This window comes from Leptopilina boulardi, unplaced genomic scaffold (assembly GCF_019393585.1).
Source record: "Leptopilina boulardi isolate dan_hultmark-lab unplaced genomic scaffold, ZJU_Lbou_2.1 LbouV2_368, whole genome shotgun sequence".
NCBI lineage: Eukaryota > Metazoa > Arthropoda > Insecta > Hymenoptera > Figitidae > Leptopilina > Leptopilina boulardi.
In genome coordinates, this window is record NW_026137938.1 from 540,549 (window position 1) to 554,802 (window position 14,254).

General features: G+C 28.7%; 3 long non-coding RNA genes across 3 annotated transcripts; all 3 read right to left on the reverse strand.

Annotated features, from left to right (window-relative positions):
* Nucleotides 1-3,264: 3,264 nt before the first annotated feature.
* Nucleotides 3,265-4,849, reverse strand: LOC127287294 (uncharacterized). Its single transcript, XR_007843861.1, has 2 exons — nucleotides 4,706-4,849; nucleotides 3,265-3,516 (listed from the first exon to the last, which is right to left on the reverse strand). It is a non-coding gene; the product is annotated as an uncharacterized LOC127287294 (long non-coding RNA).
* Nucleotides 4,850-8,010: 3,161 nt separating this feature from the next.
* Nucleotides 8,011-8,802, reverse strand: LOC127287286 (uncharacterized). Its single transcript, XR_007843854.1, has 2 exons — nucleotides 8,522-8,802; nucleotides 8,011-8,214 (listed from the first exon to the last, which is right to left on the reverse strand). It is a non-coding gene; the product is annotated as an uncharacterized LOC127287286 (long non-coding RNA).
* A 1,820-nt stretch (nucleotides 8,803-10,622) lies between these two features.
* Nucleotides 10,623-11,572, reverse strand: LOC127287290 (uncharacterized). The gene is made up of 2 exons (XR_007843858.1): nucleotides 11,246-11,572; nucleotides 10,623-10,943 (listed from the first exon to the last, which is right to left on the reverse strand). It is a non-coding gene; the product is annotated as an uncharacterized LOC127287290 (long non-coding RNA).
* Between the last annotated feature and the right edge of the window lie 2,682 nt (nucleotides 11,573-14,254).

The following is a 14,254-nucleotide window of genomic DNA, read 5'->3' on the forward strand; positions in this document are numbered from 1 at the left end:
TTAAATAATTTAAATTTAAGTGGATCAAAATTGGGGGTGGTGCCTCCCCTTAAATCTAGAGAGGAAAGTTGTTAAAAGAAAAGATGGCAAAATAGGTTAAAACTGGGCCGCAAAAAATTAATGAGTAAAATAACACATCGAAAATAATTTAACATTTTTGTTACCTTAAAAGTTATAGAACATAACTTTTTTAACTTTTTTGTTTTAATCAGTATCGAAAAGTGTTAAAGAAAAAAAAGTTTACAAGTTTACAAATCTACAAATAAATGAATTTTAACTAATTCAAAAGTAAATAATCGAAAAAATACGAAATTGTGGTATAAACAGCGCAATATAAACTATTTTAAAATAGAGGATTTTTTGAAAACAATTGCAATGTTTGGAAATGGAAAACAATAGTTGGACTTAAAAAAAAACGGAATTTTATGAGTAAGTCACTGTTATTTGTGTTAATTTAAGGTGGTTTAAACAGAGATAATACATAGTTGCTCATGTTTTCTCAAAATAAAGTAATTTTGCCCTGCATTTTACCCATTTTTCATCCGTTTTTGTCTTTTTTGTCCTTTTTTTAAAAAAAGAGGTATAACTTTTTTGTTTTAATCGCTATTAAAAATTGTCAAAGGAAAAAAGTGTTTATTTTTACTCGTATTTTTCGAAAACAAATTGAAAAAAATTTTTTTTATTAAAATGTGAATTTTTGAAAATTTTTAAAACTCAAAATTTGAATAAATTTGTTGATTTTTGACGAAATCATCTGGCCAACGAACTCAGGCGAGAATTTGGTACACTTTAAGGTAGTATTACACTTTTCAAGCAGTAAAAAACGGGTTTAGAAAAAAATTTTTTTCTCGCTTCTTAATTTATTTAAAGGAACAAATTTTTTTTTATAACATTATATGGCATTAAAGTTTTATAATAAATAAAATAAAATTTTTTTATTATCTCTCTTTGGTCACTAGAGGGCCTTAAAGTCAAGGCAAAAAAAAAATTTGGGCAATCGGCGGACAGGCTACAGCCTCTCAGGGACATCGGATCTGAAAAAACAAAAAACCGTTTTGAAGCTGAGACATGTCATTAAGCATCCCTCCTAACCCCGATAAAAAATATTGAAAATTAACGAAATGGCAGCGATTTAAAAAAAAAATGTCAAAAATTAGGTTTTTTTTGGTTAGTTTTTGGATTGTAGCTAAAATCCAAAAAGAAATAGATAATTGGATTTAGGGGGGATGCTTAAAGAATTTAATTACGAAAAAAATGATATTTTTTTCAAAAAAATTGGTTCATTAGAACTCGAGTTATGCTGTCCGCCAGTTTCAAAAACAACGTTTCGAGAAAAACTCGATTAAGGCCCTCTAGTGACCAAAGAGAGATAATAAAAAAATTTTTTTTTATTTATTATAAAAGTTTCAATGCCATATAATGTTATAAAAAAAAAATTTGTTCCTTTAAATAAATTAAGAAGCGAGAAAAATTTTTTTTTCTAACCCCGTTTTTTACTGCTTGAAAAGTGTAAGGCTGCAGTCCCATGGCAGCGTTTTGCGTTGCGTTTTGTCACTAGACCATGAGTGTAAAAGAGATGCAGATATATGTTTGCTATGTTTACACTCAGGGTCTAGTGACAAAACGCAACGCAAAACGCTGCCATGGGACTGCAGCCTAATGGCGCACTCACACCTTTTTTGGCTGCCTGCCTGCCTGCAGGTTACCATGGCAACGCACGAGTGTGAGTGAGACAGAAAATTTGAATATTCAAATTTTTAAATTTTCTGTCGCACTCACTCTCATGCGTTGCCATGGTAACCTGCAGGCAGCCAAAAGGTGTGAGTGCGCCCTAATACTACCTTAAGTGTATACCAAATTTGAAGTCGATTCATTAAAATTTCTTCGAGTTATCGTCGAGCAAACTTTTTTTGTCTACAGACAGACATACATACATACAGACAGACATTTTTTTAAAACTCATTTTTTTGACATCAGAAAGGCTTGAAACGTGGAGATTTACATGAATTAGAGGTTGGTCAAAATCGGGCAAATGTAATACTTTTTCATTATGATGAGAATGTAATTATTTCCTTATCGCAACAATTTTTTTGTGCTAGAAATAATTTTTTTGACTAATATTCATTGTAACAAAAAATTAATTACCTAAATTATTAAATAATTAAGTACCGTAAAACGGGGTTATTTCGCTCAGTACGGGTAAAGTCGCTCACCCATTTTTTTGCTTTAAATTTGATTTAAACTAAAATTTAGTATTTCTATTAACAAATCTAACATTTTTACATGGTAGTAAAGGTATTAAACTTTATTTTAAAGCTGAAATAAAGCATAAAAGTGAGTGAGCGAATTTACCCTCAATGAGCGAAATAACCCCGTTTTACGGTAATTGATTCTTTTTTTACTTTGAAAAATTGAAAAAAAATATTTCCTCCGGGCTACAATTTTTTTTGGGCTACAAATAATTTTTTTGGCTAATTTTCACTGTAAAAAAATTAATTAACTAATTAATTTAATTATTAGTTAATAAACTTTTTTTAAAGAAAAAAAATATCAAAAAAATTATTTTCACATCGCAATAATTTTATTTTGAGCGAGAATTAATTTAAATATATTATTTTTAATAATAATATAGTATTTACTGGAAAATTAATTAATTATTAATTAATTATTAATTAATTATCAATTAATTAATAATCAATTAATAATCAATTTAATTATTTATTGTTTTCTTTAAATTTGAATTTCCCGCTATAGAATCTGTACTTTGGGCTTTAAAGCCCGATCGCTAGTATTTCATTTTCAAATATGGCTGCCCGATCAGCTGGAAGCCTGGAGGGACAACAAATAATTTTATTATAGTCCATCTACAGTTGGTAACGTTGAAAACTTCAAAAACTTAACCTCAAAATTACTTGTTTGACAGTTCTTTTTTGTTTTTTTCGTTTGTTGTCCCTCCAGGCTTCGACGTCATCAGCCTCTGACGTCACAAGGTAAAATGCCTAATTGAATTTTCCGTAAATTGTCTACCGACCGACTGTCGAGTTGACTATTTTATAATAAAAAATTTTTTAAATATATATTTTTTTGTACCTTTCGGGATACATGAGGGAATTTGCAATAGAGAAGTTATATGAACTTTAATAAATCGCGGTATGTTAAAATACTTTAAAATCAAAATGAAAAGTATCTTAAAGCAAATATGAAAATTTATTTATAATATAAAAGCTAATTAATATTTTGTAAAATTAAATAATACAAGAAGCATTAATGCAAGAATAAAGTCTTTATTTTCATTACAATGCATAAGATTACAACATTTAATAAAAAAATTCAATACAGAGTTTATTTTTTAGCATCTTTGTAGGCAATAATAATAAAATATAAGCTGTTGAAGATGAACATTAATAGGTGATGTGGAGTTAAATTATTTGAAACTTGCAACGATCCATATACCATTAAAATCTTTTTGTTAGAATACTTTCATCTGTAGGAGCCATTATTTGCACACGCCTCTTTCTGTAAATAAAAAATAATTTATTTATTTTATTTCTAGATTAATATCAATTTAAGAACGAATGTTGATTCTCGAAATTAAGGAACACATGAACATGCACCACATGTCAGTTAACCGAAATGCAATTTAGTAACTTTTAATGTTAACAATAAAGACACTTTCACTAGAGCAGGGTGCGGTAGTTGCCTAGAATTATCACAAACGGTCGCTTTATGACTCCAGCAGTACTTGACAATATCGGGACATTTCGTGTGACACGAGTAATTTCGACGAAAAGTAAACAAAGCGATTTTCCTAACTAAATACCGGCGAAGTTCAAAAAGTGAAGGAATAAGTTAGATTTAAATCAAAAAGTGACAAAATTTATCATAATCGTCGTTAAGCAGCAATTTTATAATTAGAAAATTTTTGTATATTTGCACCTTAATGCATATGCATTAGAAAATTTTGTAGGTCAGAAAATATTTTTTCTTTTATTTCTTTTTAATTCAATGAATGTAATTTAATTGAGCTGTCAAAATATCAAATTATAAAACTTGATAGAATTATTAATTATTATTAGCCTTTAATCATGTCATCATATCAGTCTAAATAAAAAAATATTCATTTTATATTTGTATGATACTTTTAAATGTACTTTTTTCTAAAAACTAATTTTTACAAATATAGAAAATATATTACTTATTTAGTATTTTTATATAGTATAATTTTATCTTTTTTTTATATGTAAAGTTAAGTCAGTTAAAAAACAATTCTGTTTATTGAAAATTTGGTTATTTGACATGTCGTTTTAATTATAATTCCGTCAAATGACAATTCCGTTGACTGAAAGTTCGGTTAAGTAACTTGTTCGTTAAACGACAATTATTTTACATGACAAATCAGTCAAATGACAATTCGATAAATAGGGCATTCAAATAATTGCATTTCGGTTAAGTGACATGTGGTTTGAAATTCATGCGTTCCAAAATTAAAAATAAAAAAATTAATGAATTAAAAAAAAGAGAAAATAAGTTTTTCAGGTTTTAAATTTTTGTAAAATAACAACTACGAATGGCAGTAATGAAAAGCAAAAATATAGATGTCTATAATTCAAAAAAAATTGTAAAATAAATGAAGGGCTAATTGAATTAATTAAAATCGATTTAGAAATGATATAGTATTGTTATACAGTAAATAAAATGCTCTTACTTTGATTGCAATTATTGCTACAGCACTGCCTATTTCGACTGCAACTCTGTCCTTCTTTTCGGCAAGAATCGGCGACGACTCCTGTCATCATGAAAGTGCCCAAAAGAGCTAAAACTGCTAACAATGTAAGTTTCATTTTTCAACTGATACCAATTGTCTTTGAGACTTTGGTTTATATACAGTGAAATTGAGACGAAAATACATTAAAAATTGGGGGGGAGGAAAATTCTTTATGCTTCGCATCTGCAATAATAGACGTCAAAAAAGCTGTGTTTATTTTATAATAACATTAATTCATCTGTTGTGAGATAAACATTAGGACAGTTGAGCAGAGATGTACTTTAGATATCAGATGAAATCATAGACATCATACAAGAGCCATTTGATCTTAGACACCGACCCTTGACAATAATGTCCCTACTGAAAAACGCCACATGGGATTCCACATGAAAACCTATTTTGAATTCCATAAAAATTCCCAAATATATGCACACCGAAATTTCGGACAGAATTTGGTGAAAGAAATCATGTGGTATCTCTTGCGGGTTTTATGTACAATCCCATGTAAAATTTCATCATGTTATCCCATATAGTATCCAATTAGATATCCCACATTAAATTTTTCATTTTATTCAAAAAAAAAATTTTATTATTAAAAATTCTCAAAATTTTCGACATTCTCTATAGAATACTATATGGAATCCCAAATTTCATCCTAATTTTCGGTGCCATTACTTTAAGAATTTCAATAGTTTTTCGATAATAAAAAGGAAATAATTTTAGATTTATTATTTTTGAAGGTTTTAGTCGTTTTTTAATCATCGAAAAAGGAAAGGTATCACAATTCCCTACAGTTGTGTATTTACAGTTTATAAAATTTTTTATTGAATACAATTTCTAAATTACACTGTAAACTTAATGGTATCATTTTGGAATACCAAAAATTGGTATCAAAGTAGAACTTTCATGGCTGGCATGCTCTTATTGACAAGTTTATTAATTAATTTATTCACTGCACTGAATATTAAGATATTAAAAATACATTTATTATGAATTTTAAGAAAGAGAGAAACGAAAAGTTATAAATTTCGAGCAATTAAATAAGAAAAAATTTATTTCGAAATAAAATGAAATACACTAACCTTTATTTATGTTTATCACATAAGATTTAAGTTAAGTTCACAATCACAACACTTGAAAATTTTTAATTATTTTTATGGTTCAAATAATTATCAATAAATTATTTATTATAAATGAACAAAATTTAAGCAATGCACGCTTGATAAATATTTCTAATGCGTTGTCAATTAATGCAATTAATAATTTCCTATTACACAATATCATAATCGACATATATGACATTTGAAAACAAACAGGGTTGGGAAACAAGAGCCCAAAATATTTTCGTCCAAAGCAGAGTTGGGTAGGATTCTGTTTCACGTTTAAGGTACATGTAATTTTGAAATAGGGAAAAACTGAATAATTATTTTTTAATAGTTTTGTTAAAAATAATTTGAACTGTTAAAATAATGAAAAAAATTCAAATGTTGCGATCTTTTTCAGACAAATGAAAATTCTATTAATTAGAAATTCTGATAAGAGTGTCGAACGTTGTCTTGATCAAAAACATCAAAAACTATAGCCTGTTTCACGTTCACCTCTTAATTGCAATGTTTTAACTAATGAAATTTAATGTTTAATGTTAAAATTAAATGTTTAATGTTAGTTTAAATTTAATGTTTCTATCAGTGAAACTAAACTATACTTTTATAAACAGGTTGAGAACCTTTTCGTGATAACGGAGCGCTCATAGCGAGAATTTGGAAAATGCATACACTTTCTGAAAATTATTGTTGGACATAATTTCAATCCTACCCAACTCTGCTTTGGACGAACATATTTTGGGCTCTTGTTTCCCAACCCTGTTTGTTTACAAATGTCATATATGTCGATTATAATATTGTGTAATAGGAAATTATTAATTGCATTAATTGACAACGCATTAGAAATATTTATCAAGCGTGCATTACTTAAATTTTGTTCATTTATAATAAATAAATTATTGATAATTATTTGAACCATAAAAATAATTAAAAATTTTCAAGTGTTGTGATTGTGAACTTAACTTAAATCTTATGTGATAAATATAAATAAAGGTTAGTGTATTTCATTTTATTTCGAAATAAATTTTTTCTTATTTAATTGCTCGCAATTTATAAGTTTTCGCTTCTCTCTTTCTTAAAATTCATAATAAATGTATTTTTAATATCTTAATATTCAGTGCAGAGAATAAATTAATTAATAAACTTGTCAATAAGAGCATGCCAGCCATGACAGTTATACTTTGATACCAATTCAGGTATCAAAAAATGATCTCATATTCTGGATCATTTCTTGAAAATGACCCAAATATTTGGATCAATTTGACCTTATATTGATTGAAAACCACGTTGAAAACGTTGCATGAGTTGATCTTAATTCTTGTATCAATTTGATACACACAAGAAAACTGTGTATGTTATGTGTTCTGCACTATGTAATTCTTTTTGGAAATTGAAAAAAGTGATTAAAATTACTAGGGACGTTATCCCTAGTGTAGTTCTATTTACACCTTTAGGTGGTATGTGTGAGTGATATTTGTCAGGTATTCTCGACTTTTAAGTTCGTTTTAATGATTGTAACATAAAATTTTCTTAAACAAAGGTATAGGTAGGAAACTTTTTTTTATGTCAACATTTCTAGTTATAAGATTTTTGTATGATCTATCTATGACTCTATTTTCTTGTTCTATTGTAAGAAATGTTCATTTACATTTGTTTAGAAAAATACCTTTTTTTCTATAAAACTATGTAAATGGGCTAAAATTTATATTTAACAATTTTTTTCAGGAATACCATTGTAGTAAGAAAATATTTTTTTTATTCTTACATTTTCAATTATTATTATAAAAATGTGTCATTCACTGTTTTCATACAAGGTATTTTTAAGATATTATTTTAAACTCTTATCAAAGTGTTGTATAATTTTAAACTTATCAATGCAAATCTTTTATAAACATACGATGAAATTGTACATTTTTAAAAATGCAACTAATACCATTTAATTGTACGTGCAAAATACTAAAAAAAAAACTTTTATGCTGACTATTTTGTTAGTTTATTTATATTATTGTACAATTGTTATAAACAATTACAATCAATTTATACCTACTACAGTTAAATGCGACAGTAAAACAGATAATAAAGGATTAACTGTTTAGGATCCACCACGAGGTTAATGAAAATGAAATAATACATACTAGATAATTGATTCTGGAAATATTTATTTTTAGGAGAACATAGTTTATTATTATATTAAATAAAAAATTCTCAAAAGAAATTTTATTTTTAATATGTTGTGAGGTACTAAAAATCAAATTTACGCAGATTTTGATGATACTCATTCATAGCTTATATGTAGAGTTTATTAATTTTCATCTCCTGATGCTATTTACTTGCACACGCTTCTTTCTATTAATGTAAAAAAGAAGACATTATTAATAAATTATAATACCTATATTAATAAATGGAGAATTAGGTTGTAATTGATTTGCATACGCTACACATTTCTTAATTTGAAATACTCTAAAAAAACCGTCTTTTCTGGTAAGTAAAAATCAAAATAGATATAGTTTTAAATATTTTTAAGTCTCGCAGCTGTTTTTTTCAAATTCATGAATATGTAAAATACATTTTTAAAAATTTTGAATCTTGTAAATCTTGATAATTAATTTTTTAAAATAATTCAGACTGAATACAAAGTAGAAAAATTTCTTACTCATATCGCAACTGTTGCTGCAGCATTGTCTATGTTTTTTGCAGCTTTGCCCTTCCTTTCGGCAAGTTTCAGCAATGACTCCTGTCATCATCAAAGTACTCAAAAGAGCAAAAAGTACCAACAATAATGTAAGTTTCATTTTTCAACTGATAACAATAAACATCACTTCCATGGTTTATATAGCGTAAAACTGAGTAACAATTAAAATGTTTACTAGAATAAGGAAAAGCCGTTTTCCTCATTTACAAAACAAATTATTTAATAAATATTAATTTAAAAAAAATAAAAGTGCAATGTGTCTCGATGCAATCTTTATAATAACGAACTCTAATATTTGACAACGAATAAATATTAGCACTGTTAACCATTATCATATTCTATATAGCTTTAATTATAGTCATAATATTTTAGCAAATATTGTTTCCAAAATGGTATACATAATTTTTTTTACTTAGGAAATTGAAAAATTGTTTTAGAATTATTATTTTTATACCTTCTACAAAAATTTATGGATTTTCATTTATCATCAGGGCTTTTTCGGTTTTTATGTACTTTTCAATGACTGAAAAGTTTTTTCAAAAAACATTTTATGTTCTTTTTTTCAAAATTAACCCTTATTTTTCATTTTCAACCCCTTTTCTGCGCCTTAAAGATATTTCATTTATTTTTATTTGAAAGCTAAGACGGAATTTATTTATTTTGAAAATTGGAAAAATTATTAAGACTTAATTATAAGTACAAAAGTAATTTAATTTTAAAATATTTTAAGTTTTCTTATTTATTGCTAGTTAAAGAATATATTTTGAATTTTAAAATAAACGTACCCTAATAACACAAGATATCTTGGGATATATTGATAATATCCCGCAGATATCCTAGGGATGTCCTATGGATATCACACGGAGAGAAATAGATGGTAAGAATTTATGATCTTAAGATGGTAAAAAGTAGATGTTATCCGGTACTATCGTTATGCTACTCGGTACTATCAAAGATGTTACAAAAAGTATGGTTATGTTACCCACTACTATCATGATGTTACCCCGTACAATCTGGATAGTAACTGATAGAATCTAGATTGCTGTCCGTATATGTAAGATCAAATATGGTACCTGGTACTATCTAGATAGTACCCCGTACCATCTATTTCTCTCCGTGCAAAAGGATCTCTTAAGGATATCTAAAAAATCGGCGGTTTGGATATTCCATGGATATCTGAGGATATCCACAAGATATCTTCTGGATATCTCTATAGACTTTCATAAGTGTCCTCCAGATATCCCACACATATCATCAGGATATCCCATAGATATCGTCAGGATATCCCACAGATATTTTCAAGATATTCTCAGTATATCTTCTGGATGTCAAGAAGATATTCTCAGGATACTGTTTTTAAAGTCATTATGAGACTACGAGTGAGAATATTCTGTGAATTAAATTTTATATAAATAAACTAAAATGCAACTTGTTTTTCGAGAAAGTTGTTTAATTTGAAAAATTATTAACTAATTTTTTTCTCATTCGTGATTTATTCCTTTATTCATATGCTTAATATTGTCAGAAAATAAATTGCCTTTCAACAATATAAATTCTTCCCCGCAAATAACGAATAACTATTAATATTAATTATTATACATTAAGTGCATGAGTATATTTAAAAACTTTGAAAAATGCGTTTCAAATCTTCATTTAAAATAAATTAGAAGCTCATAAGATTTTTGTTTTTATTATATTTTTATTCATTATATTAGCTTAACAATTTTAACCTTTAAAAATATATGTTGAGATATTAAATATCCAGTGAATATCCCAAGAATATCCCACGGACATCCTGAGGATATCCCATGGATATCCTCAGGATATCACATTGATATCCTGCGATATAATATCCAATAGATATTTTGTGAATGTCTTAGGGATATCCTGTGGATATCCTATGGATGTCCTGTTGATGTCCCACAGACCGGCGGTTTGGATGTCCTATGGATATCCCAAGATATCTTGGGGACCATTTTAGGATATCGACCATTGATATGGATATCCTTTTGTTATGAGGGTAATATGTTAAAATGCTTTAAAATTGAAATGAAAAACATAGTAAAGCAAATATTTAAATTTATTGATCATATACAAGATAATTAATATTTTGTAAAATTAAATATAAGCATTAATGCTAGAATAAAATATTTATTTTTTTGTAATAAGATTACAGCATTTAAGAAAAAAAATCCAATACAGAGTTTATTTTTTAACATCTTTGAAGACAATAAAATATAAAATGTTAGCGGTTTTGCAAGATGAACATTCATAGGTGATGTAGAATTAATTCCTTTGAAAATTGCAACGTTCTTTATACCATTAAAATCTTAGTGTTTGAATATTTTCATCTGTAGGAGTTATTATTTGCACACGCCTCTTTCTGTAAATAACAAATATACAGTTAACTTTTTTTGTTTAAAGATAAACATCAATTTAAAAAGAAACTTTAATTCTCGAAGCTGATATACATAAAATGATGAAATAAGAAAGAACGTAGTATACATTTCTCAATATTTGAATTCTGCAAACTAACAACTACGAGTGCCATTAAAGAAGAGTAAAAAATCTAAATAATATCACTGATTTAAAAAATTTGTAAAATAAATGAAGGGCTAAATGTATTAATTAGAATCCATTTAGAAATGATATAGAATTGTTATACAGTAAATGAAGTATTCTTACTTTGATTGCAATTATTGCTACAGCATTGTCTGTTTCGACTGCAACTCTGTCCTTCTTTTCGGCAAGAATCGGCAACGACTCCTGTCATCATGAAAGTGCCCAAAAGAGCTAAAACTGCTAACAATGTAAGTTTCATTTTTCAACTGATACCAATTGTCTTTGAGACTTTGGTTTATATACAGTAAAATTGAGACGAAAATAAATTAAAAATTGAGTGGAGGAAAATTCTTTATACTTCACATCTGTAATAATAGACGTCAAAAAAGCTGTGTTTATTTTATAATAACATTAATTTATCTGTAGCGAGATAAACATTAGGACAGTTGAGCAGAGATGTACTTTAGATATGATGTAAGATCATAGACTACGAAAACATTTATGACGATTTTTTTTATAAATCCCATTGTCCTATATGAAAGTATAAAATCCCTAAAATATAATCTTATTTTCAAAAATATTTTGATATCTTCATGCTTTAAATGCATCATACTTTAAAAGTTCCTAATCTTGATTTCCATTGTGAGTAATCTTCTTAGGTGACTTAAACTTAATTTTTTTGAAAATATCAAATTTTTTTATCTTACGCGTGTAAGTCTTAAAGTGTGAGATATAAGCTTTAATTTAAGCCTATATAGAAGTCGCTATCACGTCAGGATAAAGAGAAAAAAATACGGAAAACCCTCAAAAACACGGTTTTTAAAGAGTTTACCCCCATTTTACTTTTACTTACTGACTTGGTAGACCTTTTCGTAGTGGTGGGACTTTTCACTAAAGGACTTCCAAAAACCAAGATGTAAAGTGGGGAGAAATATAGAAAGCTAAGGATGTAATAAGGACGTTAACGGTGCAGGGAAGGGATACTCCTACGGAAGCGCCTACCCGCCACCTCGTGGCAATCAGACAGGGACTGGTGGTAAAGAAGTTTTTCGCATGAAAGCAGGCGCGCATATAGGCATGCATGCCTACCTGCCTTAGTGTTTCGTGAATCGTACTTGAAACTTCGAAACTAATTTCTTTCGTTTGAACCGTTAAGGAAAGTGACATTTTAAGGTTAGAATGCACGTGGAGAATTATTAATTGTTAATTTTCTCTTTATTAAATAATAAGATTAATATTAAATAGGGTCAGTTGCGGTAAATGTAAACAAAATTGCTTAGTTTCGACAATAAAGTAAGTTTTTTATTTTAAGAAACAATACTTCCAGTTTTCTTTTGTATAAACTTATTACTTACAATTTTTGAGTAACTTTAATAAAAGCTTATATGCTACTTGATTTTATTTATTTGGTCCAACATTGAAAATTTGAAAAAGTCTCCTAGATTAAAAAGAAACAACTTTTGCCTCGATATATTATAAAATATACGGCTCAAAAGTGCTGTTCGCATTCACCCCGAGTTTTCAAATTCTCGGGGTAAATGTAAACAGTTTATTATTTAATATCTAAATTTTTAAAGGTGAAAAATCAAAGTCAATTTTTGTTAAGGCATTAATAAGGAACAATTAGAAATTTTTGTTTAAATTTTTAGTTTATTTTTATGCAAATGCAAGACAAAATACTGAAACAGTAAAAAAATTTAATTTCAGTCGGTCCCTCCGGGTTTCTCAGAGCTGGCGTTAGCGTCGAATTAATAATTTTGTGGTGTGACATATTAATAAACACTAAAATTATTATTTTAGTGTATGTAAAAAAAGAGTTTGTTTAAAATTATTAATTCGACGCGAACGCCAGCTCTGAGAAACCCGGGGTGGCCGACTTTACCCACAGGGCCGAAATAGGACCACTCTCCCTTAATTATTGAGCATTTATTTTTCAATTTTTACCTATTATCAATAAATATATTGATAATACGCAGGAACTTCTAACATTTTTTGATTCACAATCATATTCGAACATTTCCCACATGTCTGGAAAATGTGTAAAAATTTTGGATAATTGAAGAAAAATTAAATTAATAAGAGAAATGTATTGACAGTTTTTGCTAAACAATTGTCAATGACTTCAATGTTTCTTTCTTGGTAATTTGATATAATTTTGACACTTTTCTTCGAGCTCATCTCCTCCATCTAAAAAGAAAATTTGATATTAATATTAATATTTAATATTGGTCGTTTTCGACAAACACTGGCAGTGGCTTGCCAGTGTTTCCCGAAAACCCCCATTAATCTTATTGTTTAATAAAGAGAAAATTAACAATGAATAATTCTCCACGTGCATTCTAACCTCAAAATGTCGCTTACCTTAACGGTTCAAACGAAAGAAATTAGTTTCGAATTTTCAAGCACGATTCACGAAACACTAAGGCAGGTAGGCATGCATGCCTATATGCGCGCCTGCTTTTATGCGAAAAACTTCTTTACCACCAGTCCCTGTCTGATTGCCACGAGGTGGCGGGTAGGCGCTTCCGTACCTTTTCGTAGTGGTGGGACTTTTCACTAAAGGACTTCCAAAAACCAAGATGTAAAGTGGGGAGAAATATGAAAAGCTAAGGATGAAATAAGGACGTTAACGGTGCAAGGGAGGGATACCCCAGTGCCGGCGCTGCTGGAGGTGAGCAAGTTGGCTTCCCAGCGTCAAAATCCAGTGACAACAGTGTTGCAGCAGAGGAAGTGCTTTAAGCGTTTTGAGTGTTAGCAGCGAAAGAAGTTTGATTTTTGTCTGTCCTAGACAACGAGGCCATAAACGAGGAACGCGAAATATGCGTCAGTTTGAGATAAAGAAAGAATCTGAGTTCCTTCTGAGGATCGAAGAGGAGAGGTCGTCAAGATGGTGAAATCTTGCGACATCCAGAAGAACGTTAATGGAACGATCAAGGATAGATTAAAGGTTCTTCAGGACCTTTTAAAATTGGTGAAGCAGAAACTGATAAAGGGGATGTGTAATTGAACTCCGCTTTAGGCTATGCAGGAGGACAGGAACAACAAGAGAGAGCGTATCCATGAGAAACGTCTTCGACGCGCGGTCATGGAGGCGCAAAAGAAAAAACGAAGTACCGGCAGTCCGGAAGAGAC